Source organism: Podarcis bocagei (assembly GCF_964188305.1).
Source record: "Podarcis bocagei genome assembly, chromosome: 10".
Lineage (NCBI taxonomy): Eukaryota > Metazoa > Chordata > Lepidosauria > Squamata > Lacertidae > Podarcis > Podarcis bocagei.
The window spans coordinates 69,483,766-69,496,035 of NC_138135.1; the positions used below are offsets into that span (position 1 = coordinate 69,483,766).

At 46.1% G+C, this 12,270-nt stretch overlaps 1 protein-coding gene across 1 annotated transcript in view; it reads right to left on the reverse strand.

Moving 5' to 3' along the window:
* LOC308596474 (sucrase-isomaltase, intestinal-like) overlaps window positions 1–12,270 on the reverse strand; it is a 92,614-nt gene that overhangs the window by 68,931 nt on the left and 11,413 nt on the right. The window lies entirely within an intron of this gene.

The following is a 12,270-nucleotide window of genomic DNA, read 5'->3' on the forward strand; positions in this document are numbered from 1 at the left end:
TGCTTCTTTGTAAACAACCCAAAGGAACATTTATTGCTGCGCACTGCAATTCTGCTTGAAATGCCAACATCTGCACGACTGCTCCTTCAAATGAGCAAAACCCGTCCAAGGGACAGGAGCCAGACAACTTGCAAAACACCTTCTCTATGACCATTTTATAGTTTCCTTATATTTTGCAGCCCAGGATTCCGATCGTCCAAACATCACAGAGACTTGGAATGTTGCAAAGGATCAAAGCATCATTCCAAGGTCACATCCTGATTTCTCCTCCTTCTCTAGATCATTTGAATTTTCCTCCAAGTTCCTCTGTCTTTTAGATTAACAACAACAACAACAACAAAATGGTTTTCTCAAGAGTCCCATATTTTGAAATTTTTATCTCCTAGGAAGCTAACTTGGATTTTTTAATATATTTTTTTACAAAGACAGGGCTTGCAATAACAAATGAATAAATAAATGGGCATGCCTTCTGTAAGCATTACATGGCATTCTCACAGGGATACATTTTTAGTGGTTTTCATCCAGTGTCATTTATAGGGGGCCCCTTGACTTTGGTTATAAAAATATAACCCAAACTAACAATAAAACAGAGTGCTTAAGAGCAAGCTACTAACGCCAAAACATGCTAACAGGATGATTTTGTTGGATACAAACCCCAAACACCTCTCCCTATTCCAGCCAGCTCTTTATATTTGTGGGACCCCCTTCCCACAATCTGCCAATGTCATTCTTTACCTTTCAGTGCCAGGTAAACATGTGTTTCTTCACTCAGGCCTTTGTAGGGGGTTGACTTAATGTGGCCAGCTATGAAATTATGGGTGCTCAAGTGTTGCCAAGAGTGCACATTTGAGATAAGTGATTTTATAATTTAAAGCTTTTTATGCTGTATCCACCCTGGGCTCATAATCACAAAGAGTAGTCCTGAGATTAAAATAATAAAATAAATACCCGATAATAAATTGTCTACCCAAAAATAAATTGCCATGGTCCTACATTTCCATGAACCATGGTGAGTAAGTCAAAGGCAAGATGGACTATGGATGCAATCAATCGTAGTACTCAAAAAGCCAGCCTGGTGGAGTATCTAGGGCACTGATACCATTGACCATGACATCTTTCTGGACCATCTGGGAGCTGGGGGGACACTCCTTCCTCCTGGGCCATGTCCAGAAAGTGGTATTGGGGGATGAGTATTCAGACCCCTTGGGGCTCTGTTCTCTCCCCTGTGCTTTTTAACATCCATATGAAGCCGCTGGGAGAGACAATTAGAGGCAGCGGCGTAGCGTGAGTTGTCAGCACCCAGGGCAACGCAAGTAATTTGCGCCCCCTAACCAGGGGCAAGGCACGTAATTTGCGCCCCCCCTAACCCCTAACCTGCGAGTTGCCGCTGGCGCTGCTGCCCAAACGACGCCGCTTGCCCGGAGGAGGAGGGGGGCAGAGAGGCGAGGAAAATGCAACGGCCCAGCAGCTGCAGCAGCAGCGTCGGAGGCGGGGCTGTGAGGAGGGGCTGCCTGGCACGTCCTCCGCTGCGAGCGCTGAGAGCCGCTGCCTGCCGGGCGCCTTCAGCCGGGCGCCGCGAGACATGCGGCTCTGCTACAGCCTGCGCCCGAGGCTCTTCGGCGACTCCGGAGGCAGCGAGCGGGCCCCCCCCCCAGATGTTGCGGCCGGTGCGGCCTGCCCCCCTTGCACCCCCCACGCTACGCCACTGATCAGAGGGGGTGGGGTGGGTGTTCATCACCATGCGGATGTCACATAGAGGAGGGAGAAAGGTTGTTTTCTGCTGCTCCAGAGAAGCGGACACGGAGCAATGGATTCCAACTACAAGAAAGAAGATTCCACCTAAACATTAGGAAGAACTTCCTGACAGTAAGAGCTGTTCGACAGTGGAATTTGCTGCCAAGGAGTGTGGTGGAGTCTCCTTCTTTGGAGGTCTTTAAGCAGAGGCTTGACAACCATATGTCAGGAGTGCTCTGATGGTGTTTCCTGCTTGGCAGGGGGTTGGACTCGATGGCCCTTGTGGTCTCTTCCAACTCTATGATTCTATGATACCCAGCTCTACCTCTCCTTTAAATCAGAACCAGTGAATGTCCTGTGTCTGGAGGCGGTTGGAGGATGGATGGTGGCTAACAGACTGATGTTGAATCCTGACAAGACAGAAATACTATTTTGGGGGGACAGGGGGCAGGCAGGTGTGGGGGACACCCTGGTCCTGAAAGGGATAACTGTGCCCTGGAAGGACCCGTTATGCAGCCTGGGAGTCCTTTTGGACTCACAGCTGTCCATGGAGGCGCAGGTCAGTTCTGTGTCCAGGGCAGCTCCATCTGGTATGCTGGCTGAGCCCCTAGCTGTCCACAGACTATGCATGGTCTGGTTGTCTCCCGCTTGGACTATTGCAATGCACTCTACGTGGGGCTACCTTTGAAGGTCACCTGGAAACTACAACTAATCCAGAATGCGGCAGCTAGACTGGTGACTGGGAATGGCCACCAAGACCAGATAACCCCGGTCTTGAAAGACCTACATTGGCTCCCAGTACAGTGGTACCTTGGGTTACATATGCTTCAGGTTACATACGCTTCAGCTTACAGACTCCGCTAACCCAGAAATAGTACCTCAGGTTAAGAACTTTGCTTCAGGATGAGAACAGAAATCGTGCTCCGGCGGCATGGTGGCAGTGGGAGGCCCCATTAGCTAAAGTGGTGCTTCAGGTTAAGAACAGACCTTCAGAACGAATTAAGTACTTAATCCGAGGTACCACTGTATGTTTCCGAGCACAATTCAAAATGTTGGTGCTGAGGATTAAGGCTTTCTGGGAGATGATCTATAATGAAATGAAAAAGGTATTTAAATATACTTTCCTGAAGAAACCAGAGGCCTTTCTCCTGGGCATAGTTGGCCAATCGGTGTTAAAGAAGGATAGAACTTTCTTTATGTATGCTACAGCAGCGAGAAGTGAGGTTACAGGGAACCAGGCAGAGGGCCTTCTTGGTGGTGGCACCTGCCCTGTGGAACGCCCTCCCATCAGATGTCAAGGAAATAAACAACTATCTGAATTTTAGAAGACACCTGAAGGCAGCCCTGCATCGGGATGCTTTTAATGTCTAATGTTTTACAATTTTTTATATGTACCGTAAGCTGCCCAGAGTGGCTGAGAAACCCAGCCAGAGGAGCAGGGTATAAATAATAAGATTGGGACAGTCATGGTCTCTCTGCTTAATCTACTTCACAGGGTTGTTGTGAGGGCAAAGATGGGGAAATGGTAGGTAGGCCCATGTGTGCCATCTTGAGTTTCTTGCAAGAAGTGTGGGATAAGTAAAGGTAAAGGGTCCCCTGACCATTAGGTCCAGTCGTGGCCGACTCTGGGGTTGCGGCGCTCATCTCGCTTTATTGGCCGAGGGAGCCGGCGTACAGCTTCCAGGTCATGTGGCCAGCAGGACTAAGCCGCTTCTGGCGAACCAGAGCAGTGCACGGAAACGGCGTTTACCTTCCCGCCGGAGCACTTTGCACTTGCTTTCGACACTCTACTTGCACTTTGACGTGCTTTCAAACTGCTAGGTTGGCAGGAGCAGGGACGGAGCAACGGGAGCTCACCCTGTTGTGGGGATTCGAACTGCCGACCTTCTGATCAGCAAGTCCTAGGCTCTGTGGTTTAACCCACAGTGCCACCCGTGTCCCTTGTGAAGTGTGGGATACAAATCTAATAATAAATCAAGTAACCAATTGGTTATTAAGTGCTTACCAACTTCTCTTGCAATTGCCTGTTCTATTAAGATCCTTGTATTGAATGCAATCCACCAAGAAAACATCTCACAAAAATCCCACATTTGTGCCTTGGCAGAGGTCTGCTGCCCATTCAGTGGAAATAAAGCACATTCTCGATATTCATTTGCTTGGAAGAATGCATTTCTAGATTAAAGCACCCACACCACAACACAAACACCAGATTTCTAAATCACCCTACTAAACACCGCCCTCAAACGAAAACAAATCGAATCACCTCATTCTTTGCAAAAATCGAACACGCTCAACAAGAAGAATGGCTGTGTTGGGGGCTGTACAAATTCCACGCAGCAATTTGCATGGCTTTCAGGAGGAACTGCAGCTTAAAACAATGGCGTTTTTAATCATTCTAATAGCTTTTCTCTGTGCAGAAAGCTCCCTCGCAGCCTTTGTTTGCCACCAGAATCTATATATAACAAATGAACTCCAGAGCAGCGGATTGGAAATTAGCAAAGTTTCTGATTAGATGTGGTTATTTGTTTCTTGCTTTTCCAGCTGCAGCGTTTAACAAAGCGTTGCACCACAGTCAATATTGCAGAGAAATTGTCTGGCTGGGGGAAAGATTTTCTGACTTGTATTACAAATGGCAGGCCCACACTAAGTTGTTAAAGGGGAAAATATATTGTTGGCCATTCGAGAATGATCACGTAGGAGCAAAGTAACACTCCATCTAATTCAGGATCCTGTTACTTCGATGTAATCAGGCCACCCTACAGAGATACTGGACTACCACCAAGGGGCAGCTTCACAGTTAAGTTCTTGGCAAGTGAGGTGACACAGAGCTCCATTATTTCCTGGCATATGGTTGGTTTCCGGCATGAATGCAAATGTCTCAGGAACTCTGCATGTGGGTAGAGGATGTGGACAGTACCCTAAACTCTAAGGTCAAGAGGTAGCAGTTATTCCCCTAGCATTGGATTCGCGACACAAGCTTACCCCATGGTAACATGGGAGTAAAACTGGGTGGTTTTGTATTGCAGAGGTGGGCAACCTTATCCAGTCTGGGGGCTGCACTCAATGTAAAAAAGGTAAAGGACCCCTGACAATTAAGTCCAGTCGTGAATGACTCTGGGGTTGTGGCACTCATCTCGCTTTACTGGCCAAGAGAGCCGGTGTTTGTCTGCAGACAGTTTTTCCGGGTCATGTGGCCAGCATGACTGAGCCACTTCTGGCAAAACCAGAGCAGTGTAGGGAAACGCTGTTTACCTTCCCACCGGAGCGGTACCTATTTATCTACTTGCACTTTGACATGCTTTCGAACTGCTAGGTTGGCAGGAGCAGGGACTGAGCAACGGGAGATCACCCCCTCGCAGGGATTCGAACCACTGACCTTCCGATCTGCAAGCCCTAGGCTCTGTGGTTTACACCACAGTGCCACCCGTGTCCCAATGCACTCAATGTGGGGAATGCTATAGAACATCTGCCTTTCATGCAGAAAATCCCAGAACAGCTATATAAAAGGCTAATCGTTATAAAATTCCCAAAGCATTACAGCACTCATAACCCACAGAGCAATCTTAACTAACAGCCAAATACAAACTCAGCACTGTTGAATTCACACACTCTCTTTCCCCATCCCTGTGATTCATAGTCTTCTACTCAGTTCCACTTAGTTCATCAGAACTAAGAGTTGGTCCACACAGTATCCATATGTGCATTTATTTAAAAGCAGCTACAAACTGCTTAATCCTTTTAAAAGCTCTAAGCGGTACCCTGCATAAAAACATGTTCCCAGTGCCATTGCATGCTCCCAGTGCCATTGCAGCATGCAACTGTGAGCAACGGAAGGAAAACATTTAGACAAGGATTCCTGGGGCTTCCCTGAAGTTACCACGAGGACCTTCCGTGAAGGCGGCAAAGTTATACTCAGAGTAAACCCATTGAAATTAACGAACCTGAGTTATTCACTTCCATTAATTTTGATGCGTCTTCTCTGAGCAGAACTAACCTTGGATACAGCCCTGGGGCTGAGGCATTCTGCACATAAGTATTGTAAGAATCAGTTGCACAGAAGCTGTGCATCTAATCTCTGTTTTTCACCTAACGCCTGGTGCTGTCAAGGTTTGAAAAAAATTGTTCATGTGTAGAGTATTTCACTGACGTCCGTCCTTACTACGTAACCACCATATTTGCAGGAGGTCATCCCTTGATGTCCACCCAATTTAACATCGCAGCCTTGCCTACTTAGCTCCTCTGACAGAGTCCTGGCCTATTAACCCCTACAAACACTATCTGATGCTCATGCATTTTGGTCACTGCAAACAATCTCTCTGCAGGAGCTGAAATGCTGAGTATAATGTAAACAGCAATCAAGAATGTACACTCCCCCCTAGGCTAACTTGTCCCCATTCAATATGCTGCCTCTTTTTCTCCTGCAAGTCTGACATTTAAAAACTCCCCATCAGGATTTTTCACTTAGATACAGAACATAGCTATATGTTACACAATATAGTAGCCAGATAAAGCACATTTGTGTGACCCACCCACCCCCCAGCAGCCCCCATGACTGTCACCCCAATAAGCAGTAAAGGTAAAGGTAAAGGGTCCCCTGACCATTAGGTCTAGTCGTGGCCGACTCTGGGGTTGCAGCGCTCATCTCGCTTTATTGGCCGAGGGAGCCGGCATACAGCTTCCGGGTCATGTGGCCAGCATGACTAAACCGCTTCTAGTGAACCAGAGTAGAATTATACCGCTGGAGCGGTACCTATTTATCTACTTGCACTTTGACGTGCTTTCGAACTGCTAGGTTGGCAGGAGCAGGGACCGAGCAACGGGAGCTCACCCCATTGCGGGGATTCGAACCGCTGACCTTCCGATCAGCAAGTCCTAGGCTCTGTGGTTTAACCCACAGCGCCACTCGCATTCCAATAAGCTGTATTTTGGGTCAAATCAGGCCACAACTTTATTGACTACAGATACAGAGGTTTGGCATAGGCATTGAATATAATCATTGAGATACCAGCCTATCTTCTGGGGGTATACCAGATGGGGTAAACCCAGGGGTGAAGGAGGGGCCTATGACACATGTCAAATTGGGACCCCTTTGAGAAGTGCTATGGCCCACACCCCCGGCTGGGCTTCCAGACAGAAGCAACTCCCACTGGATCCTTTTAACAGGATACCCCCAAAACCTGGAGGAGCAGGCAGAGGCTACAGCAATGTTTCCCAAACTTGGGTCTCCAACTGTTTTGGACTACAATTCCCATCATCCAAGACCATTGGTCCTGCTAGCTAGGGACGATGGGAGTTGTAGTCCAAAAACAGCTGGAGACCCAAGTTTGGGAAAACCTGGGCTACAACCTCCCCTCCACCAGAGACTCACTCAATGCCTAAACCGCTGAGTTGTGACAATTGCTACGAGGTGGGCAGCCATGCTGGCCTGGGGGAAAGTCTTGATAGCTGCTTCCCAGCCAGATCATGGAGGAGAACTGAGCAAAGCACCTAATATCACTGTCAAAAGCATGCTTATTCTGTCTAACCCATTTATCTATGGAAATTAGCCAGTCTTTGTTAAATCTCTGTGGTATAGTAAGTAATGCGTCGTATTACTTATTGCAGTGATTATAGTATAGAAAGGCAGGGAGGTGATTTAACCCTGGATATAAATATCTACATGTCACTATGTCAACAGCATCCCTTGGAATGGGGTTAACCTGAATTATGCCAGGAAAATTGTGGGATAGGGAGGTGCATTAGGGCTTTTGGGGCAAGGTTATCCAAAAATATAAAGCCTGCTTGACAGAGATAAAAGGTACAAAGGTCTGGGAACTCAGAGGTGACTCAGAGCAATGGCAGAGCTTCTTTAGGGGCCTGCAAATTATACAGCAGGTACAGAATGATTTTGTGTTGCTCTCTAGACACAATTTATCATCTATTCAGGCATTCAAATGCAGCTGGAAAAACTGCCCGCCGGCCTCATTTGCAGCTTATTGATTGCTTTGAGCAATATTTTATTTTCAAAGATGCAAAATCGGTCCCTTTCTTTATTGGCAAACAACTAGCCCTGCACTGCTGCAGCTGGTTGCACATTCTCTCTCTCTCTCTCTCTCTCTCTCTCTCTCTCTCTCTCTCTCTCTGTGTGTGTGTGTGTGTGTGTGTCAGTTTTCTGGCATATTAATTAAAGCCTTTTTCCTGCCACAAGCTCTTCTGCAAGCCCCAATGACCGCCTGCTTTTTCACACATTTATCCAAAATTCTGCTTTAATTTTGAAACCCCTGGCTGGAAAACACACAGAGAGAGATCCTATCCAAATATTCCTCTCCACTGTTTTCTAATTCCTGCCAGGTTTTCCTTCTGTTGAAAAAGTTTGCCTTGGCTTAGAATTATTTTTATATTTTTTAACCTTATACTTGACATTTCCTACCCACCTCACCCATCTGATTCTTCTTAGGTTTCAATATACCTGTTATGCAGGTAAACATGTATCTGGATGGCGTTTCACTAAGAGGCACAGTGGCTCCTGGCCTGCAGAATATGGTTCTGGTAGCAGCCAATGTAGCAGTGTAGATGGCATGTTGTGTTTGGAAACTGGGAGAAACGCCCCAGTTGCTACTGCCTGGGTCTTTCCTGAGCCTCATGCCAGGGAACAATGCAAACAAGAACAAACTGAACAGAGTGAAAAGATTATGGGTCATCAGGGTGGGGAGAATTTGTGCATGAATTCAGCAGCGCTCAGTTTATTTTCTGGATGCAATTTTGTTCATGCTGACAATATTGTTTTATAGATTAGCTGTAGTACTTTGTGAGTCCTGTAATAAGACTTCTGCTGCAATTGTGTTGCTCAGCTTATTACAGTGGTACCTCGTGTTACATACGCTTCAGGTTACATACGCTTCAGGTTACAGACTCCGCTAACCCAGAAATAGTGCTTCAGGTTAAGAACTTTGCTTCAGGATGAGAACAGAAATTGGGCTCCGGCGGCGCGGCGGCAGCAGGAGGTCCCATTAGCTAAAGTGGTGCTTCAGGTTAAGAACAGTTTCAGGTTAAGAACGGACCTCCGGAACGAATTAAGTACTTAACCCGAGGTACCACTGTACTTTAGTTGTTTTGCTAATAGTGTTTTACAGATTATTATTGTTTTACCGGTGACATAGATAGTTCAGTTGGTGGAGAGTGAAACTCTTAACCTCAAGGCTGCGAGTTTGAGCCCCATGTTGGGTGAAATATTCCTGCATTGCAGAGGGTTGGAATAGATTACCCTTGCGGTCTGTGGTCCCTTCCAACTTGACAATTCTATGATTCTACTAATAATTTGTAATTGCTTTACTGGTTATTTGTAATTGCTTTACTGATGATTTGCTAATCATCCTATATAATTGGTGCTGTATTTGTGATGTTCTCTTATGTTATTGCTATTGATTGCTTGTAAGCCGCTTTGCGGTTCATTTGTATGAAAAGTCGCATCGAAATATCAAATCAAATCAAGTTGGGTGCAAATGAGCCAGGACTAGAGCAAGTTTCCCCAATCTGGTGCTCTACAGATGTTTTGATGCTGCCTGTGGATGATAAGAGTTGCTGTCCAAAACATCTGGAGGGGACCAAGTATGGGAGACCTGGACTAGAGTATAAACCCCAAACTTCTAACATCTGGATGAAAGCTCTTACTCACCCAGGGTCTCCTGGAGAATACCCTATGGCTGAGCTCCCCATCTGGAAAAGGAATACAGTCGTACCTTGGAAGTCGAAAGGAATCTGTTCCCGACGTCTGTTCAACTTCCAAAACGTTCGGAAACCCAAACATGGCTTCTGCAGGAAGCTCCTGCAGCCAATTGGAAGCCATGGAAGCCATGCTGAACATTCAGCTTCCGAAAATCGTTCGAAATTCAGAGCACTCACTTCCAGGTTTCGATCATTCAGGAGCCAATTTGTTCGGGAGCCAAGGCGTTCGAGATCCAAGGTACAAGATCCAAGGTGACGATTCTCTTGCGCGTTGTGAATTCAAGCAATATCATATATATATACAGTGGTACCTCTGGTTAAGTACTTATGGTAATTCATTCCGGAGGTCCGTTCTTAACCTGAAACTGTTCTTAACCTGAAGCACCACTTTAGCTAATGGGGCCTCCCGCTGCTGCCATGTAATTTCTGTTCTCATCCTGAAGCAAAGTTCTTAATTTGAGGTACTATTTCTGGGTTAGCGGAGTCTGTAACCTGAAGTGTCTATAACCTGAAGCGTATGTAACCCAAGGTACCACTGTACAGTGGTACCTCGGGTTAAGTACTTAATTCGTTCTGGAGGTCCGTTCTTAACCTGAAACTGTTCTTAACCTGAAGCAACACTTTAGCTAATGGGGCCTCCCGCTGCTGCCGCGCAATTTCTGTTCTCATCCTGAAGCAAAGTTCTTAACCCAAGGTACTATTTCTGGGTTAGTAGAGTCTGTAACCTGAAGCGTCTGTAACCTGAAGTGTATGTAACCCGAGGTACCACTGTACGGATGTTCATTTAATGTTAAGCAATCGAGGCGCATCCCTTTGTAAACCCCGGCTTGGCTTTCTGATAAGCCGACTATATTAACTCCACTCTTTTCTGTGTAGCAGAATTTGCCAGTGCAAATATGCATGTGGCGGTAGCCGGGCATGCCTAAGCCCCACAGAAAACAAATGAGAAAGGCAGGACAGTCCTAAAGTTGCATACTAAGAAGAAAATCCCACTTGGTCTAGTGGGACTCCCTTCCCTATAAAGCATGAGTTAATTGCATGCTTATGGGTGTAGACTGAGAGTTTCAGTCCCAATGATTTCAAGGGAGGGATGAAAAGGCAAAAACCAAACAAGAAGAATAAATGCCAGTCAAACAACTACACATAGCTGTCAAGTGTCCCTTATTGGGCGGGACAGTCCCTTATCCCAGCGCCATGTCCCGCTGCTGTCCCTTATTGATGAGGCTTCATTTGGCTGCTGGCTGGGCTTTCTGCCTTTGGCTCAGAGGGGCTCAGAAGTTGAACATACCTGTGCCCGGAAAATCCCTTATTTTGGCTGCTGATCCCTTATTTTCGAGGCTGCTGGTCCCTTATTTTCAAATCTGTAAGTTGACAGCTATGCAACTACAGTATGGGAATAGCCACACTGCTAGTTTAAGTTGGGCAGACACGGTTCTAAGATGGCATCAAGAACGTCCCTTTGCCCCTCCCCTCTTCGCCCGGCTAGTGTAAGTTTTTTGAGGGGAACAACATGGTCCAGTTTGAACAGAGGAACCAATGCATGCAAGGAGCAAGGATTTTCATTTCACACAAAAAATGAAATGAAGAAGAGTGCATTTCAGTTGGGCTAGAGACCCTAAAATCAATACTGACTGGCTGTGTCCTTCATGCCATGGAAAAATGGCAGAGGGGATATTGAGGGGTCAAAGTACCATATTTTTCGCTGTATAACCAGACCACAAGACGCACCTAGTTTTTGGAGGAGGAAAACAAGGGGGGGGGATTCTGAATCTCAGAAGCCAGAACAGCAAGAGGGATCGCTGTGCAGTGAAAGCAGCCTGCTGTTCTGTGATAGCTGCGCAGCCTGCATTCGCTCCCTAGGACGCACACACATTTCCCCTTACTTTTTAGGAGGGAAAAAAGTGAGTCTTATAGAACAAAAAATACGGTGTATTTCTAAGTGGGTGAAAATTGAGAAAGAAAAAAAATGCACTTGTTAATAAACAGGAGTTCAGAAATGGGGGCGGAATAAGTGGAAGGAGAGCGACTTGCTGGGGGGGGGTGTTGTTTTTAACAGCTCCCCTGCCTCCCCCTGGCACTGTCTATGCCTTCCCCCCTCCTTTCTGAACATGTTATATGAAATCCCTGCTAGTCTTTTTCCCACGCTAATGTTTCATTCAACACATCCTCTTTTGGTAAAAGCGACTAACCAAGCATCACCTTGAAAATTAATTCTCCATTGAAAGAAAGAAAGAGAAGCAGATTTTGCAAGAACTTACATAAGCCCCTGAAAGGAATCATGATTTCCTGATACTGTTTTTCCTTCCAGGCAATGTTAAGCAGCCAAGCATCTTGCTTTACTGCCGATAAACGTATTAGCCAAGACTGCCCTCTGGCTTCCTCTAAACTACTGCTCAGTCTCCTCTTTTCGTAAAGCTGGCAAATGCCATTAAATCCACATTTCAGAAACCAGAACCAGATGCCCAAAACCTAGCAGACGATCTTATCCTTGTCTCAGGGCCTCTTCATACATTCTCAATTTCCTACGCAGATTTCATGTGAGAATAAATGCCATCCTACATGTAGATCATAACATATGATGATGATTACCCATTTCACTGCATGTATGCATGACCAAAAGTTGAGACCGGCTATGGCTACATGGATATGTAGATACAGTGTGATCATTACATGTGAATATCTGGACACAGATAATGCACCTTTTCTTGAAGAAGTCTTAAACTAACTGAAATACACTCGGAGTCGAGAGTGGATTTCATGCTCTTTATTCAGCTCATAGTGGTGAGGAGGAATGGAAGTTCCCCCAGAATGTCTGCTTTATATACATTATTT